Source organism: Macaca thibetana, chromosome 1 (assembly GCF_024542745.1).
Source record: "Macaca thibetana thibetana isolate TM-01 chromosome 1, ASM2454274v1, whole genome shotgun sequence".
In the NCBI taxonomy this organism is placed as follows: domain Eukaryota; kingdom Metazoa; phylum Chordata; class Mammalia; order Primates; family Cercopithecidae; genus Macaca; species Macaca thibetana.
The window spans coordinates 189548217-189564845 of NC_065578.1; the positions used below are offsets into that span (position 1 = coordinate 189548217).

Consider the following 16629-nt stretch of genomic DNA (forward strand, 5'->3'; position numbering starts at 1 on the left):
TTTTCAAAGGGAATGCTTCCAGTTTTTGCCCATTCAGTATGATATTGGCTGTGGGTTTGTCATAAATAGCTCTTATTATTTTGAGATACATTCCATGAATACCTAGTTTATTGAGAGTTTTTAGCATAAAGCGCTGTCGAATTTTATTGAATGCCGTTTCTATATCTATTGAAATAATCATGTGGTTTTTGTCATTGGTTCTGTTTATGTGATGGATTCTGTTTAATGATCTACATATGTTGATCTAACCCTTTATCCCAGGGATGAAGCTGAGCTGATTGTGGTAGATAAGCTTTTTGATGTGCTGCTTGATTCAGTTTGCCAGTATTTTATTGAGGATTTTTGCATTGATGTTCATCAGGGATATTGGCCTAAAATTTTCTTTTTTTGTTTTGTCTCTGCCAGGTTTTGGTATCAGGATGATGTTGGCCTCATAAAATGAATTAGGGAGGATTCTATTTTCTATTGTTTGGAATAATTTCAGAAGGAATGGTACCAGCTCCTCTTTGTACCTCTGGTAGTATTCAGCTGCGAATCTGTGTGGTCCTGGACTTTTTTTGGTTTCACCATTTTTGTTTTTTTCTCCCCCTTTAAAAGGTGTGAAATAATAAAGCTCTCTTTCAACTCATTTTCAGCTCATTTAAGTTTTTTTTCCCCCAAAGTTCTGTTTGTTGTGGCCTGGTGCTAACAATATTTTCTTAAAGGTCTAAAGGAAATGTTTTCTTCCAACATAATATCCTGTACACTCTTTTGCCTTTTGGTAACTGGACTCACAGATTTTACGTCTTATTGAAATAATTCCTATGCCATTATTACTAAGTTTTTGTTTGCTTAGGAAAAAAACTGATATATTTTTTTTAAAATTAAGGTTATTACATCCGTGTATCTTTCTGTATGTGCTTTTAATGTACTTGTAACATTAAGTTACAGGGCTTTGACTCCTGGGTCTAAAATGTACACAAAGCCCTGCTAAATCTTAAACACTGATAGAAGTTAAATCCTCATCTTCAGGCCCCATAGAGAATGCCAATCAAAATAAACTGCATTGCTGAGACACAGGGCCAGAAGTTAACGCCATTCAACTCCTAGAGGTCCAGGGACTATTGTGGAAGAGGTGGGTATGAGATTGTAAGGGCCAATTTTAAGACATAAAATAAGTACAGTTTCTCTGCAAATTAACCATTAATACCAATGGCACACTGATGCAAGCCCTGCATATGAGCCCCTATGTCAGATTAACACGGTTTTTTTTTAAGCATTAACCCAAACTTTAATAATGATTATAAAAGGCTTATGGAAGTTATAGCTTATGATCAAGATTAAAATTTTATATATTGTTTATAAAAATTTGAAAAACAAATTTAATTGACTTCATGTTTTTATTATAGTTTATTGTTTGGAAAATTAAGTTTCCTCTCTCAAAAAATACATTTTGCACTTTTTCTTTTTTGAAATCCTTCAGTTATCACTTTAGTTAAATGAATGACTTATTTTACAATGACCTGTGATCCTATTTAGTAATATCAAGTGTTTTAAAGCTTTGATATTTGACAAACTTTCCAAAATCAAATTATAAATTATGTCTTTTTCTGACCTAATTAATCCTTTAAGATATTACTGGTTCCTTAAAGTCCAAAAATGACATATTTGGCTTATTTGGTATAAAAATTATATAGGAAGCATTGTCAAATATACAGTGATGTTTGGTTTTCTTTGGGCTGTATTATTGGCATGTGTTCAAAAATTATGGAAAACTCCTATAATTCTTTTTTTTTTTTTTTTGAGATGGAGTCTCACCCTGTCACCCAGGTGGGAAACTCCTATAATTCTAACATGAATTAGTGTATGTTATAAGTAATTATAATTTTTTTTGTAAATTATTGTGTGCCACAGAGGTAACAAATTTCCTTGTCAATTGAATCTTTATGGCTGCCCTAAAACTTTTTGTCATCCATGGATGATTGTTGTCTTGTTTTGGTCCTCTTTAAAAGGTGGTTTTATGATCAGCTATGAACTCTAACAGGTGCTCTTGAATGCAGGTTTCTGATTACTTTGGAGATTGTAACATTTGAACAGAGGAAAAACTTTCAGGACTCATGAAGAGCTGAAATGGTTATGAATATCAAGCACAACAGGAATTAACTGCAGGGACTAAACTAATAGAAGTTTAAAGTAATCTTTTAAACTTTTTGCTTAAAACGTTGCTGATCCTCTGTTCTGTTTTTCAGAGTCAAGAAAACTTGTAAGCTATTTACAGCTTTTAACAGTTAAGTATACTCCTATGAACAAAATTTGGAGTGTATGTGTTTCTGTCTACCTGATTTCTACAGAATTTGGAAAATATTTGTGAGTATTCTTAACTTACGACAATACAATTATTTGCATAAGAATAAGAATCTTTTTTCATTTTTAACAGGACACAGTTGGAGAAACTTGTTATTTTACCAAGGCTTTGACTGAAATGGTGTGTTTTCATTTAAGGAATCAAACTTCACTTATGGAGCCAATAAAAGCCCCTTGGAAAAATTGGCCTCATACCTTTTTCTATACAGTCCCTTTACAGGGTTCCTGACCTGTGGTAAGTAAAGAATGTCACTTTCTGACAGGCCCAGGAGCCCCAGGTTTATATTGGAACATCAAGAGGAGAGGAATTCACCTACCTCATAGGTATTTGATGGTACAAATCCATGGCTGGGCTTGGCTTTTAAAAAGTCATATCTGAAATTCCTTCTATGGACTAAAGTTCCATCAAAGCCAATTTAAATGCCTATGTAAAATAAAATTATTCTTGATACAGTGTATAAAAATAATCAGGCGAAGGGTAATAAAGCAAATCAGTCCTACCATGATTTGTCTTTAATAAAAATGGGAGAGTAGATAAAGAAAAATTATTTTTCAAAAACTATAGTACACCCGTTGTTAGATTCTAGTCTCACCTATTGTTTTTCAATTTTTATTATTTTCTACAGTTTGGACTGAATTCTAATTCTAATTTTTTTTTTTTTTTTTTTTTTTGAGACAGAGTCTGCCTCTGTCCCCCAGGCTGGAGTGTAATCGCGTGATCTCGGCTCACTGCAACCTCCACCTCCTGGGTTCAAGCAATTCTCCTGCCTCAGCCTCCTAAGTAGATGGGATTACAGGTACCTGCCACCATGCCTAGCTAGTTTTTTGTATGTTTAGTAGAGATGGGGTTTTGCCATGTTGGCTAAGCTGGTCTCAAACTCCTGACCTCAGGTGATCCACCTGCCTCGGCCTCCCAAAGTGCTGGGATTACAGACATGAGCCACCATGACTGGCCTGAATTCTAATTTTTCTTGGCTATAAGCCTGCAAAATAATGTCTTCAATTTTTTTCCTTCTTTTTTCTCCATTTTTCCTAATTTGGAGTCACTGAAAACTAAGCTATGCTTTTTTTAAAGCCCTGCAAACTGAAGCTAAAGAACTTAAACTTCAGAAGAAAATAATAGCAACCTATTTACGTACATAAGCCACTTTCATACCTGCCTATTAATGTATGGACTTCAGAGCAATATGGCCTATATTGATTTTCCAGGATTGTTCTTTTGTTTATTGTTGCTTTTCCTCCTTCTTCCCCCTATTTTCTCTTCATAGGACATAAGACTTCACAACCTTCTAAAAACGAGCTTTCCTAATAACTTGGGACCTACCAGTCTAGGAATAAACCATCCTAGTCATAAGAGATCAGATAAAACCTGAGACCAGAGACTCATTTTCTTTTAATATGCTTTTTCCAAAAGATTTTATAAAAGAAAAGGGGGGAAATATGAAAGGAAAATGTCTTGGGTCCCTGAAATCACTAAGCTAAAGTGAAAAGTCAAGCTGGGAACTGCTTAGGGCAAATCTGCCTCCCATTCTATTCAAAGTCACCCCTCTTGCTCACTGAGATAAATGCATATATGATTACCTCCTTTGGAGAGGCTAATCAGAATGCAACCATTTGTCTCTTATCTCTCTGTGAACTGGAAGCACGCCCCACCTCCCACCCCCCTGCTTTGAGTTGTCCCACCTTTCCAGACTGAACCAATGTTCATCTCATGTATGTTGATTAATGTCTCATGTCTTCTTAAAATGTATAAAACCAACCTGCTCTAACCACCTTGGGCACATGTTATCAGGACCTCCTGAGGCAGTGTCATGGGCGTGCATCCTCAACTTTGGCAAAATAAACTTTCTAAATCAATAGACACCTGTCTCAGATTTTTGAGGTTCACAAAAGCATGGTGAATGTGGAAAAAAAAGTCAAAAATATCCCCATCCCAAAAGAACCATGAAGGTGGGCTGAGTGCAGTGGCTCCTGCCTGTAATCCTAGCACTTCGGGAGGCTGAGGCAGGAGGATCACTTAAGGCCGAGAGTTGGAAACCAGCCTGGGCAACATGGCAAAACCCTGTCTGTACAAAAAATACAAAAAAATTTTAGCTGGGCATGGTGACGGGTGCCTGTAGTCCCAACTATTTGGGAGGCTGAGGTGGCAGGATCACCTAAGCCTGGGGAGAATGAGACTGCAGTGAGCTGTGATCACACCACTGCACTCCAGCCTGGGTGACAGAGTAAGATGCTATATCCAGAAAAAAAAGAAAGGTTCCTTCATAGAAAATGGGAGTTCACTAACCAGAAAAGGAGGGACCGGCGGGTGAAAACCATGGGTGTTCACTATGTCATTCTTCTCAACTGTAGAGATTAGCTGCATGGAGAAATAATTCTTTTGTTGTATACTAGGGGAGTAGTTTTAATATTATCTAATTATTGCCAGAAAGACACAAAGTAAATTATTTTGAAATAGTTATTATTTTTGGCAGATTTTCTATAATATTTAATTAGCATATAGCTAACAAGTAGCAGTCCTCTGGTGTTTTAAACCAGACTAACCTAGGTACAAATACTGGTTTGGCCCTATTAGCTGTGTGGTCTTAGGTAGGTGACTCAACCTTCCTAAGTGTCAGTTTCAAGAATAATATCAAAAAAAAAAAAAAAAAAAAAAATCACTTTCACAGAGTTGCTATAAGGATTAGAGATAATTTTTATATGAATCACTTAACACAATACTCAGCATATAATAGGCTTTCAAACAACAAGACATGATTATTGTAGCACATAAAGTTACCATGGAGTAACTTACTCTACTAGTTTATCCAGGTTTTTCATCAGAAATTGGTATTGTACAAAGAACATGACTCTTAGTCTATGAAGTATAGAAATATGGCAGGGTGTGGTTGTTATGCCTGTAATCCTAACACTTTGGGAGGCCAAGGCAGGTGGATCACCTGAGGTCATGAGTTTAAGACCAGCCTGCCCAACATGGTGTAACCCCATCTCTACTAAAAAATTACAAAAATTAGCAAGGCATGGTGACACGTGCTTGTAATTCCAGCTACTTGGGAGGCTGAGGCCAGAGAATCGCTTGAACCCAAGAGGTGGAGGTTGCAGTGAGCCGAGATGACACCACTGCTCTCCGGCCTGGGTGACAGACCAAGATTCCATCTCAAAAAAAAAAAGGCATAGAAATATAGTTTTTTATACAATAATTTCTATTCTGAGGGCCTGTTCTCCTGTTGGAAAAAACTAATTTCAATCATTTTGGAAACCTCTCACCATAATTTTCTAGAGGGGATCTAATTTCTGGGGGGTTTGAATGGTGCTTAATCATTTGCTGCTTAAGCTGTCTGTTCACCAGGCCTCCACTGTCTTATCTGGACCTCCGTTAATACCCATAGGTTATTGCTGAGATGTCTCTTACACATGGGCACTCAGCCCCTTCAAATCCAGTGGTTCTTTCCAGTACTCTCAGGTCAAGCTTGCAGAGGGTATGGCTAAGAGCGGGTGTCATGGGAGTTTTTCTGCTGCATCTAGGCCACACTCTTGCCATGGGTCTCCTGTCTGTTTCTAACCTGGTCTGCCTAGATGCATCACGCAGCTGTTTCTGACGTGGAGTTCAAGGGGAGCTCAGGGCATCTTTGCTTTTAGGTCTCAAACCTTTTGTATCTTGCTACCTTTCTAATATTAGCATTCAGAGCACTCAAAAAAAAACTTTAAAAACTCTATTTAATTTTTAGTTATTTAATTCCACTTCAGACTTTCAAGAAACAGTTATATGTGGGAATTCTTCGTATCCCCTGAAGATGAATGAAAAACAGAATCATGTACAGTTTTGTACAGTTATGCATCATAAGTCATCTTCCATCCAGATATTAAAAAACAAAGACTATGAAAAAATGGCATGTTAAAACTGAAATACCTAAACTTAGCCTTGCTCTTCATCACCTTCAGTAAGAAATGATTGTTGAGTAGAACAAATGTGTTGTATAGTGACAGCAGGAGCAAGCTTGCAACTGACAGATTATCATTCCTGTCTGTAATGTCAAACTCCAAAATTTTGATTACCACAACTTATTTGAATATGAAAAATTTAATAATCACATTTGAAAAAGTTCAAATTTATTCTTGTATTTCAGAAGTTCAGATTTATGGTGGTGTTACTGGTGGTGAATCTGTATGGGTCTGCAGCAGCCTCAATTCTCGCCTCCTCAGAAGAAAGAATCTGACTGAGGGGCATAAGGCATAAGAAGAGATGGAGGCAAGTTTTAGAGCAGGAGTGTACGTTTATTAAAAAGCTTTTGAGCAGGAATGAAAGGAAGTAATGTACACTTGGAAAGGGCCAAGTGGGTGACTTTGAGAGATCAAGTGCAGTTTGACCTTTGACTTAGGGTTTCTTTTTTTTTTTTGAGACGGAGTCTGGCTTTGTCGCCCATGCTGGAGTGCAGTGGTGCGATCTGGGCTCACTGCAAGCTCCGCCTCCCGGGTTTATGAGATTCTCCGGCTTCATCCTCCCAAGGAGCTGGGACTACAGGCGCGTGCCACCACGCCCGGCTAATTTTTTTTTTTTTTTTGTATTTTTAGTAGAGACGGGGTTTCACCGTCTTTAGCCAGGATGGTCTCAATCTCCTGACCTCGTGATTGGCGGGCCTCAGCCTCCCAAAGTGTTGGGATTACAGGCGTGTACCACTGTGCCCGGCCTTAGGGTTTTATATGTTGGCATACTTCTGGGGTTTTGCGTCCCTTCTCCCCGGTTCTTCTCTTGGGGCGGGCTGTCCGCATGTGCAGTCACCTGCTAGCACTTGGGAGAGGAGCACATGTAGTGTGTTTACTGCAGTTCTATGCATGATCACTTGAGGCATTCTTCTCTCACCAGTTGAATGTACCCAAGAAGGTCATATACTAGTTAAACTCTGCCATTTTGACTCTTAATGTGTATCCTTGAGCCCACTCACCAGTAAGAAGTACTTTTTTTTTTTTTTCCCTTTTTTCTTTTTTTTTTTTTTTGAGACGGAGTCTCGCTCTGTTGCCCAGGCTGGAGTGCAGTAGTGCGATCTCGGCTCACTACAAGCTCCACCTCCCGGGTTCATGCCATTCTCCTGCCTCAGCCTCCCGAGTAGCCGGGACTACAGGCGCCCGCCAACACTCCCAGCTAATTTTTTTTTTTTTTTTTTTTTTGTATTTTTAGTAGAGACGGGGTTTCACCTTGTTAGCTAGGATGGTCCCTATCTCCTGACCTCGTGATCTGCCCGCCTCCGCCTCCCAAAGTGCTGGAATTACAAGCTTGGGCCACCGCGCCCGGACCCAAGAAGTACTTTTTAAGTGGTCCATTTTTAGAAAACAGGCGCCGGCAAATCCGGGCAGCTCCCTTGCAGACATGACAAGCTGTGCGCTACAGACATCTGGGAAGAGTGATAAGACTCACGGAAGTCAGAGGGGAGGGAGAAAAAGAATAGGGGGTGGGGTGGCTAATCCATAAAAGGAAAGAAAGTTTTGTCATTGGGAAATCAAAACTTAAAGTGGGGAAGGAGACAAGATGTAACCTTGTAAGGGGATAATGAAACTTAGGTAATGGAAGATTGTAACCCCACAGTACTCAGCCTATGAGGAACCGGGGTAGGGACTTGTACACTAGGTGATAAATTCCTTGACAAAACTGCACTGGGTGTGCCTGCTCACCAGACACCTGATCTTGCAAGACTGTTATTGAAAAGTCTCTCTTTTGCTGTTCTTCATGCCTCTAAGTCCATTCTTTGGGTTTGGACAGGTGAGTATGTTTCTCACATCACCTAACTCCTGAGATCTTATGGGGAAGCTACTGATAACCAGTTTCAGGTGTTTTCTGTCTATTGGGAGAGCGCCTTTTCCTGGCATTGGATGCAACCAATTATTTTAGAGACAGTTAACAACTGCCTATTACCTGACGGTCACATGACATTCCTGGTGGGGGATAGGGGAGCCTGCTCTGCTCATGCCTGACTACCTACCTACTGTAACAATGGTGAAATTTTGCTTGGGCCTTTGGTCAAATATTCATTTCAAAACTAGGCTATTCGAACGTCAGCACAAATGTTCAGAGCCCCTCTAAAACATTCACCTACTCCTTAATGGATTCCTGGTAGAAGCACTAAAGAAATGAATATTTTCCTTCACACTTGCCTTCAGCACAAAAACTTCCCTGTTTTCACTGTGTGATTCAGGTGAACATTGATATAATTACTAGGTATGCCTGACCCTTCCCTGCTGTTTCTTTCAAACCCCTTGTCCCTCCACCTCCTTCGCTTCCCCCCTTTTAAAGTTGCGTTTTGCATCTTGAATTTCTGAATCAAGAGGGATATAGTCTCCAAGTCTTCTGCTCCTAAGGTAGCTGGCACTTGTGAGGTCGCCTGAAACGCTCCTTGCTGGTGACAATGACCATAAACCATGGGAGAAAGATATCCAATAACTGGAAAATTAAGGGGTTATTCGTACAATCTTTTGTAGTTTTTAGAATGCAATCTCCTATTTCCAGAAAATTCTTTCGTTTAAAAGCCAAAGGTTAGACGGGCCAACAACCAATACGCACAACTTATTTTTAAACTGTAAAACAAATACAGACAGTATTACAGAAAATTTACAAAACAAAGAAAAAACCGACATGCCACCCAGAAACTGAAATTATCTGGATTAATTCCTGGCTGTTTTTCCCCTCTCGCTTCCTGCGCCTTTGCCACCAAGCATAACCTTCCCGCGCTGCCGGAACCGCGGCGCAGGGGGAGGCGCTGCCTCGCGCGGTGCGCCGTTGCCATGGTAACAGAGGAGGCTGGGGCTCGGGTGTGGTGAGTCTAGGGGTCCTGGCGCCGTGAGCCGGGTGGGCACTCGGGGAAGGGTGCGAGGGGGTAGACGGACATCTTCCCTCCAGGTTGCTGGGGCAGGGCTGGAGGGGAGTGGGCTTCAATCTCAGCGTCCTCAAACTGCTTCTGTCCAGAGCTTTGCGCACCGGTCCCCTACCCCGCGGGCAGGCGCGAGGGAATCGCAGAAGGTCCCCAGGGAATTCAGGCCGAAGAGCAAACTCTGGTGCCCGGAAGAGTCCGTTGCTCCCTCGCGGGACCTCCTGGATCACCTGGCGGCGCTGACACTTTCTGTATCCTGTTCCTCAGGCCCTCTCTTTGTTTAATCCTGTGTACCCGGGGCTGCCCTTGGGGGTCCTTCTCCTTGAGCTGGGACTTAAAATCCTTAAGGGACTACATTTTTTTTTTTTTTTTTGATGAAAAAAATCAGTTGGCTTAAAAGGCACGTAAGGATCTACTCCTGTATCACAACTTCAGGCTGCGTCGCCTGCCTCCTTGCCCTTTGTTTATGTTCTTCCCGTTACCTGGATTGTCCTTTTTTCCTCCTTTTAAAACTCCTGCTCTTCAATATGAAGGTTTCACCTCTTCTGGGAAACCTTTCTGAGACCGCCACCCAGAATTGAATGTAGATGTCCACGTTTTAACTCTCAAAGCACTCTTTGCCTACCTCCATTGAATCCCTGATCTCACTCTGTCATTACTGATTTACTTGTGTCTTCCCTACTAAAATGTGAGAGCCTTCGGGGTAGGGACTATGACCTATGTGATTTTCTATTGTGGGTGCCTCGAAAGCATTCACATTCTATACTTAAAAAGGTTTATAGATTTTTCTAGACTGATTTAGTAAGGCAGACCAGGTGCTATCCTCATTTCAGAAAAGTCACGTAATTAGTAACAGAATCAAGACTAAAGCAATGCCATTCTGCCTTCATAGTTCCAGCTTTCCCTCTTCCCTCCCATGTTCATGTTCTATGTGAAACTTTAGTTATATGTAGCAGAGTTACAATTTTGATGTATGTTATTACTTCTGTGGGCAAAGACAATGTAATTTATTTTTGTATATGACTGATCTAGTTCCTTTCATGAGCATTTACATATTGATTATTAGGAAAGAATCTAACTGTCCAATTGGTTTTAAAGTTTAGCTCAATTTAGAATTGAATTCTTTGGGTAGTGCTTAATTTCTCTTATATACAAATGTTTAGGTTTTCAGGTATCTTCTTGGATTCTTTCCTTGAGATGGTCCCCCGGCTATGTGGATGCATGTGGATGGCTCATGGAATCAGTTATGGGGATGTGTCAGGGTCCCTTTGCCTTCCCTTGGCTGTGGCGGGGGGAGGGGGTGATGTTCCTGGTATACCGGGTGCTCCCTAGGGCTTTCGTGGTTCTTTGTTAACCTTTGGCTTATATACCTTGTGAACAGGTATCTCCTGGTTTGGTCAGGACTCAGTAGAGCTCCCTGGCTCACTCAGTTGCACTGAGTTCCTGCTGTGACTTCCCTTCAGCCCTGACTGGAGTGGTTTGCACCACAGCCCTCCCTCCCTGCAAAGCCTCCTTGCCCTGCTATAGCAATTGAGTAGGGCAAGCATCCTGCAAGACTTCCCTATTTCTAGGTCTCATGTATATCCAAAGGCAGTGCCCTGAAACTTCGTTGTCTCAGGACTCCATTTTACTCTTAAAAAATGATCAAAAAGAGCTTTCCTTTATGTGAGTTATATCTTTTAATACAGTATTAGATGTAAGAATTAGAAATTAAACTGAGGATTTAAAAAATGTTTATTAATTCCTTAAAAAATAACAAATTCACATGTTAACATAAATTATGTATTTCTCATAAAAATAACTATTTTCCAGAACAAAAGAATTAGTGAGAAAGTGGTATTATTTTACATTTCTGCAAATGTCTTTAATTTCTGGCTTAATGGGAGACAGATTCTTAAGTCTGCTTCTGCAGTCAATCTGTTGCAATAAGTTGTTTTGAAATGTGTAAAGCAAATTCCTCCTTACATAGATATATAGTTGGAAAAGGGAAGAGTATTTTAATAGCTTTTTCAGATAATTGTGCACATTTTTTGTGACTGCACCAAAACTCTACAAGTGGTAGTTTTTTTTTTTTTTTTTTTAAGACGGAATCTCTGTTGCCCCAGGCTGGAGTGCAGTGGGGCAATCTCGGCTCACTGCAACCTCTGCCTCCTGGGTTCAAGTGACTCTCCTGCCTCAGCCTCCTGAGTAGCTGGGACTACAGGTGCCTGCCACCATGCCCGACTAATTTTTTTTTTTTTTTTTTTTTTTGCTTTTTTTGTATTTTTAGTAGAGACGGGGTTTCACCATATTGGCCAGGCTGGTCTTGAACTCCTGACCTTGTGATCTGCCCACCTCAGCCTCCCTAATGCTGTGATTACAGGTGTGAGCCACTGCAGCCGGCCACAAGTGGTAGTTTCTTAAAAGCTACTTGCAGTGTGGAATCTGAAGCCATGTCAATGAACTTTTCATACTGTGTTACATTAAAATCTATTGATCTGTCCTATACTTTGGATCTTTTACCCATGCTTGATATTGTAACATAATGGAAAATGGCAGGGGGAGTGTAGCTGATTTTGTAAAGGAGAAAAGCAGTCATTAGCAAAATGTTGCTTCATTTAGTTATATCAATTTTCCAAATGTTAACATGTTTCATGCTGTAATATTTTTAAAAGCCCACTTTCATTAATATCACCTCTGATCTCATCATGAAAGTATTGGGAAATTGTTGGCCAACACATGGCCAATAGGAGTTTTCTAAAATGTAAATTGCAGCTGGGCACAGTGGCTCACACTTGTAATCTCAGCATTTTGGGAGGCTGAGGTGGGAGGATCGCTTGAGGTTGAGACCAGTATGGGCAGCATAGCCAGACCCCCTGTCTCTACAGAAAAATTAAAAAATTAGCCTGGTGTGATGGCATGCAGCTATAGTCGCAGCTACTCGGAAGGCTGAGTTGGGAGGATTGCTTGAGCCCAGGAGTTCAGGCTGTAGCGAGACGTAATGGCATCATTGCACCTCAGCTTGGGTGACAGAGTGAGATCCTGTCTCAAAAAAAAAAAAAAAATAAAATAAAAATAAAATGCTATTTGTATTAGAGTTCTTCAGAGAAACAGAATCAATACAATATATATAATCCTCTGTGGATTAAACCAGCCCTGGATCTAAAATATTTGGAAAAAACATGGATGGTTCTGTTTATACTAAACATATACATACTTTTTTTCTTGTCATTATTCCTTGAAAATAGGCAGAGAGAGTGAGTTCTCCCTTACTTAATCTTTGGTTGTATTCAGGCCTAGTTATTTTTCATAAACTATTTTTTTTTTGTTAACAGGTAATGTGTTTAAGATGAATTAATATGTACTTTATGTTTTTGTTGTGGTTGTTGTTGTTGTTTTTTGGAGACAGGATCTTGCTCTGTAATCCAGGCTGGAGTGCAGTGGCGTGATCATGGCTCACTGCAACCTCTGCCTCCTGGGCTCAAACGATTCTCTCACCTCAACCTCCCACGTAGCTGGGACCACAGGCATGTGCCCCCATGCTCAGCTATTTTTTTTTCTGTATTTTTTGTGGAGATGGGGTTTCAGCATGTTGCCCAAGCTGGTCTCGAACTCCTGAACTCAAGTGATCCAGTCACCTCAGTCCCCCAAACTGCTGGGATTACAGATGTGAGCCACTGTACCCGGCCTCAGTTTTAATTTCTCATATAAATATTAATTTAGATATAGCCCACATAAAGAAAAATTCCCTGGGGTTCTTAATTTTTAAGACTGTAAAGAGCCCTGAGATCAAAGAATATGAGAACCGCTGCCCTCATTATGTTGGTTCTGGGCTGATATAGAAATTAAGCTCCATTCAAGAGTATAACAAGAGTAGCTGTGAGTATTCTGGCCCAAATCATAGTGCAAGATTTGATCTAGTTTGTCTGCATATCTCTGAATTAACCTGGGATCAGACTGATCTCTAGATGTGGAATGATATGTTGGTAATCAAATATCTGGTGGTGGTAGGGTAGAAAATTATTTATTCATAGCCTGCATAGGAATAAACTATGGAATATTCAAAAAAGAGAAAGAGCTGGGCCTGGTGGCATGGGCCTGTAGTCCTAGCTACTTGGGAGGTGGAGGCAGGAAGATTGTGAGCCCAGCTACTTGGGATCCAGGGCAGGAGGATAGCCTGAGCCAGGAATTCAAGACCAGTCTGTGCAATATAGCAGAAACTAATTTTTGTTGTTGTTGTTGTTATTGTTGTTTTCTTTTTTTAAAAAAGAAAGAAAATAAATAGTAGCATTACCATCTTTTCTTTTGCTTCATGGATTATTTTGCTGGAGGTTTGATGATGACCTAATAATTATAATGGTAGCTTGTATTTACTAAATGTTCCCCATGTGCTTGGTATGTACATCATTTAATTTATTTTGATTCTTAGAACAATCATAGTCTAGACTCTAGTGTTATTCCTACAAGAGAGTAGGTAAATTGCCCAGTATTTTGCAGCTAATAAATTGCAGGATTGGATTGTGAACTCAAGTCTCTCTGACTCCAAAACCCATTGCTCTTGGCTACGAAAAGAAGCACTGGGAATTGCAAGCTTGACTTTAAGAGTTATTGAATATATACAACTTGTTAAGAATTGTGGTAAGTCTGAAAGTAACACAAAGAAATGTAAAGCTTCATTCCTGCCCCCAGCAAGTTTACAACGTAATTGGATAGATGTCTTACATACTTGAAACAATTAGAAAATAATATAATATCATATTTGGTAGGTTCTATTGTATAGACTATACACAATGGCCTTTGGAGTTCAGAATATTGAGAGGCCAGTGTGCACTCAAGAGAGGAATTAAGGAAAGTTTTAGGAAGAAAGTGGGTTTATAGCTCGGCCTAAATAGGATTTGGGTAGTTGGAATGTAGGAGATGTAAAGCTATTCTAGGTCTCATAACAGGAATACCTGTGAAACAAAAATAGGAATTTCTCAGTATCTTCAAGGTCTCATGGCTGGGTCCCTGGTGTGCCAGTGAAAGCCATTCCTAACACATCCTGCCTCTATTCTGCAAGGTTTGAATATGGATATCTTTAGCAGAAATGTTTCAAAAGATTATGACTACTATTAATAGAGTGACAAAATTATTGTCTAATAATAATGGACACTTTTGAGAGTGAAAGTAGATGCTATTAAAAATTATACCAGGAAAACAGATAAAACGGGAAATGTCCTGCATACATCGGGACATATGTCACCCAAGCTATTAACCATAAACACAAGCTGTTTAACTTCTGTTAGAGTTCTTCTTGTTGATTTCCTGGTATAGTCTCCATAGTGCTTATTCAAGACCCATGTTTTTACACACTGTGGGTTGCATCCCATTTAGTGGGTGATGCAGTCAATTTAGTAGGTGGCACCCAGTTTTAAAAAAATAAAAATGGGACAAAAAACAGTGATATGTTACCTATAGTAAAGAGAAATATTGCTTTGTTTTAAAAAGAAATATATATGTATAAATATATGCAATGTATCCATGGTAAAATTGTCCATTGTTACCAATCAATAAATTATGTGGTCACTCTATTGATAGAAGTTACATATATTTACATATAAAATTAAAATGAAATGTCAAACTAATATATATTATGTATTATAACAGAAATAATTTATACAAGATATAAAATAATACATATGTATTTGAAGAGACCAACCATTATCCTTTCAAGCTCCAGCTATTATGTTTGAAATCCAGTGAGAAGGAATTAAGCATTCCTGGAATTTGCACTCTATATATCTGCTTAGATCTTATTGCTTACTATTTGGGCATGTGGCAACACCAATATTACAAGAGAGACTGGAAAATAGTCTTATTCCACCGTAAAGATCAGTTTTAAAAAAGTCTTGTTAAAAGAAAAGAGGGTGGGCTTCTATTCCAAAAGAAGAGGGTGGGGTTCTATTCCAAAACAAAAGGAGATTAGATTTTGGGGAAGACAACTAGTAATTACTGGGAGGCTGAAAATGAGGAAACCAAGGGAACTGTGGAGGATCAGACCACAAGAACCACAGCATCTTCTCATAGCAGGAAGTTTGATCAGCATACTATTTCTGTCGCTTGTGATGAATGCCCTTCAACTAGCCTCATTTTCTTATATCCCTTGTTTAAGAGTCAAGATCGTAGGATGGAGCCCCTGATTGGCTGAGCTTAAATAATGTACCTGCCCCCAGGCTTGTACTGAGAGAGAGAAAAGAAGAATCCTGCTTCTTTATCTTCTGGTGTGGGAAGTTAGCTATATCTTTTATTAGAATTATCTGAAACTGAGATAGGTGTGCTTTAAAGAAGATGTGTGTGTGTGTGTTGGAAGGGTAGGGAGTTGGATGTCAGACACTGAAGAATTACAAGTTTCCACTGTAATTCTTCTGTAAAATGAAAGAGTTGAACTAAACCATCTCAAATACAAGACATGCACCGAATCTTATGGTTGAGTCATTGTTGATTGGGTAACTCAACTCCCATTTCCAATCCCTGTCTACCTTGCTTGCCTCTATCATAGAGACTGGAAAATCAAGAAACTTGCTTTTTTCTCCCCCTCTCCTCTTAAAGATGGGGTAGCCACACCACATTGTACAGTCTGGCCTTTGAGATATTAACTGGAAGTTTGTTGGGACTTGTTAGGAAAGATTTTTGTTTTGCTTTCCCCTTAAGAGGGATTGGAGGGATTGATATCACTGGTGTCCTCTAGGAGATTCCCCATTTTTCCTGCCATGAATTAAGATGAGATTCCAGGAGTTATAACATGAGGCAAGAGTTGTGAAGATGAAAGTCTTACACACTAACTATGATGGAGTGATAGAGATTGAATCTATATTTTTGAGCTGCTGAACCATCTCCATCTTTAAATTTCTCATTATGTGTGAAAAGAATCTCCTACTTTTAAATAGCCAATCTTATTTGGCTTTTCTATTATTTACAGCCAAAGAATTCCTAATGGCTTACAAGCATTATACACATTTATAGAAGGAAGGGATTAATGTAGCGTAGTAATAGAGAAGATTGTAATATTCTACCAATTTAAAATGCATATCACAATGAGCTTTCAACTGTTATCCTATTTATTTTCTTTACTTCACCATAGAAGTAAATGACAGTTTTCTTTTCTTTCAGCACTCTTTAGGACTGTTATTTCTTAAGAACAGGGTCAGAAAACTATGGCCTGTGGAACACCACTTGTTTTGTAAATAATGTTTTCTTCAAACACAGGCACACCCATTCATTTGTGTATTGTCTATAACTACTTTCAAGCAACAACTGCAGAGTTGAGTAGTTAGAATAGAGACAGAGGGCCCACAAGCCTAAAATATTTGCTCTCTGGCCTTTAACCCCTGCTTTGGATTTCTGTTCCATTTTCCTGTGGCCTTCATAGTCTTTGTCATTCTCTGCAGTCCTACTTCAATATCACCTT

The 16629-nt window shown here is 39.5% G+C and overlaps 1 protein-coding gene across 1 annotated transcript in view; it reads left to right on the plus strand.

Moving 5' to 3' along the window:
• The first annotated feature begins 9097 nt into the window (after window positions 1–9097).
• The window catches only part of ANKRD45 (ankyrin repeat domain 45), a 62908-nt gene continuing 55376 nt past the window's right edge, over window positions 9098–16629 (plus strand). The window contains exon 1 of the mRNA XM_050767945.1: window positions 9098–9149. The gene's annotated coding sequence lies outside the window, so the exon portion shown is untranslated. The remainder of the gene's footprint in view (window positions 9150–16629) is intronic.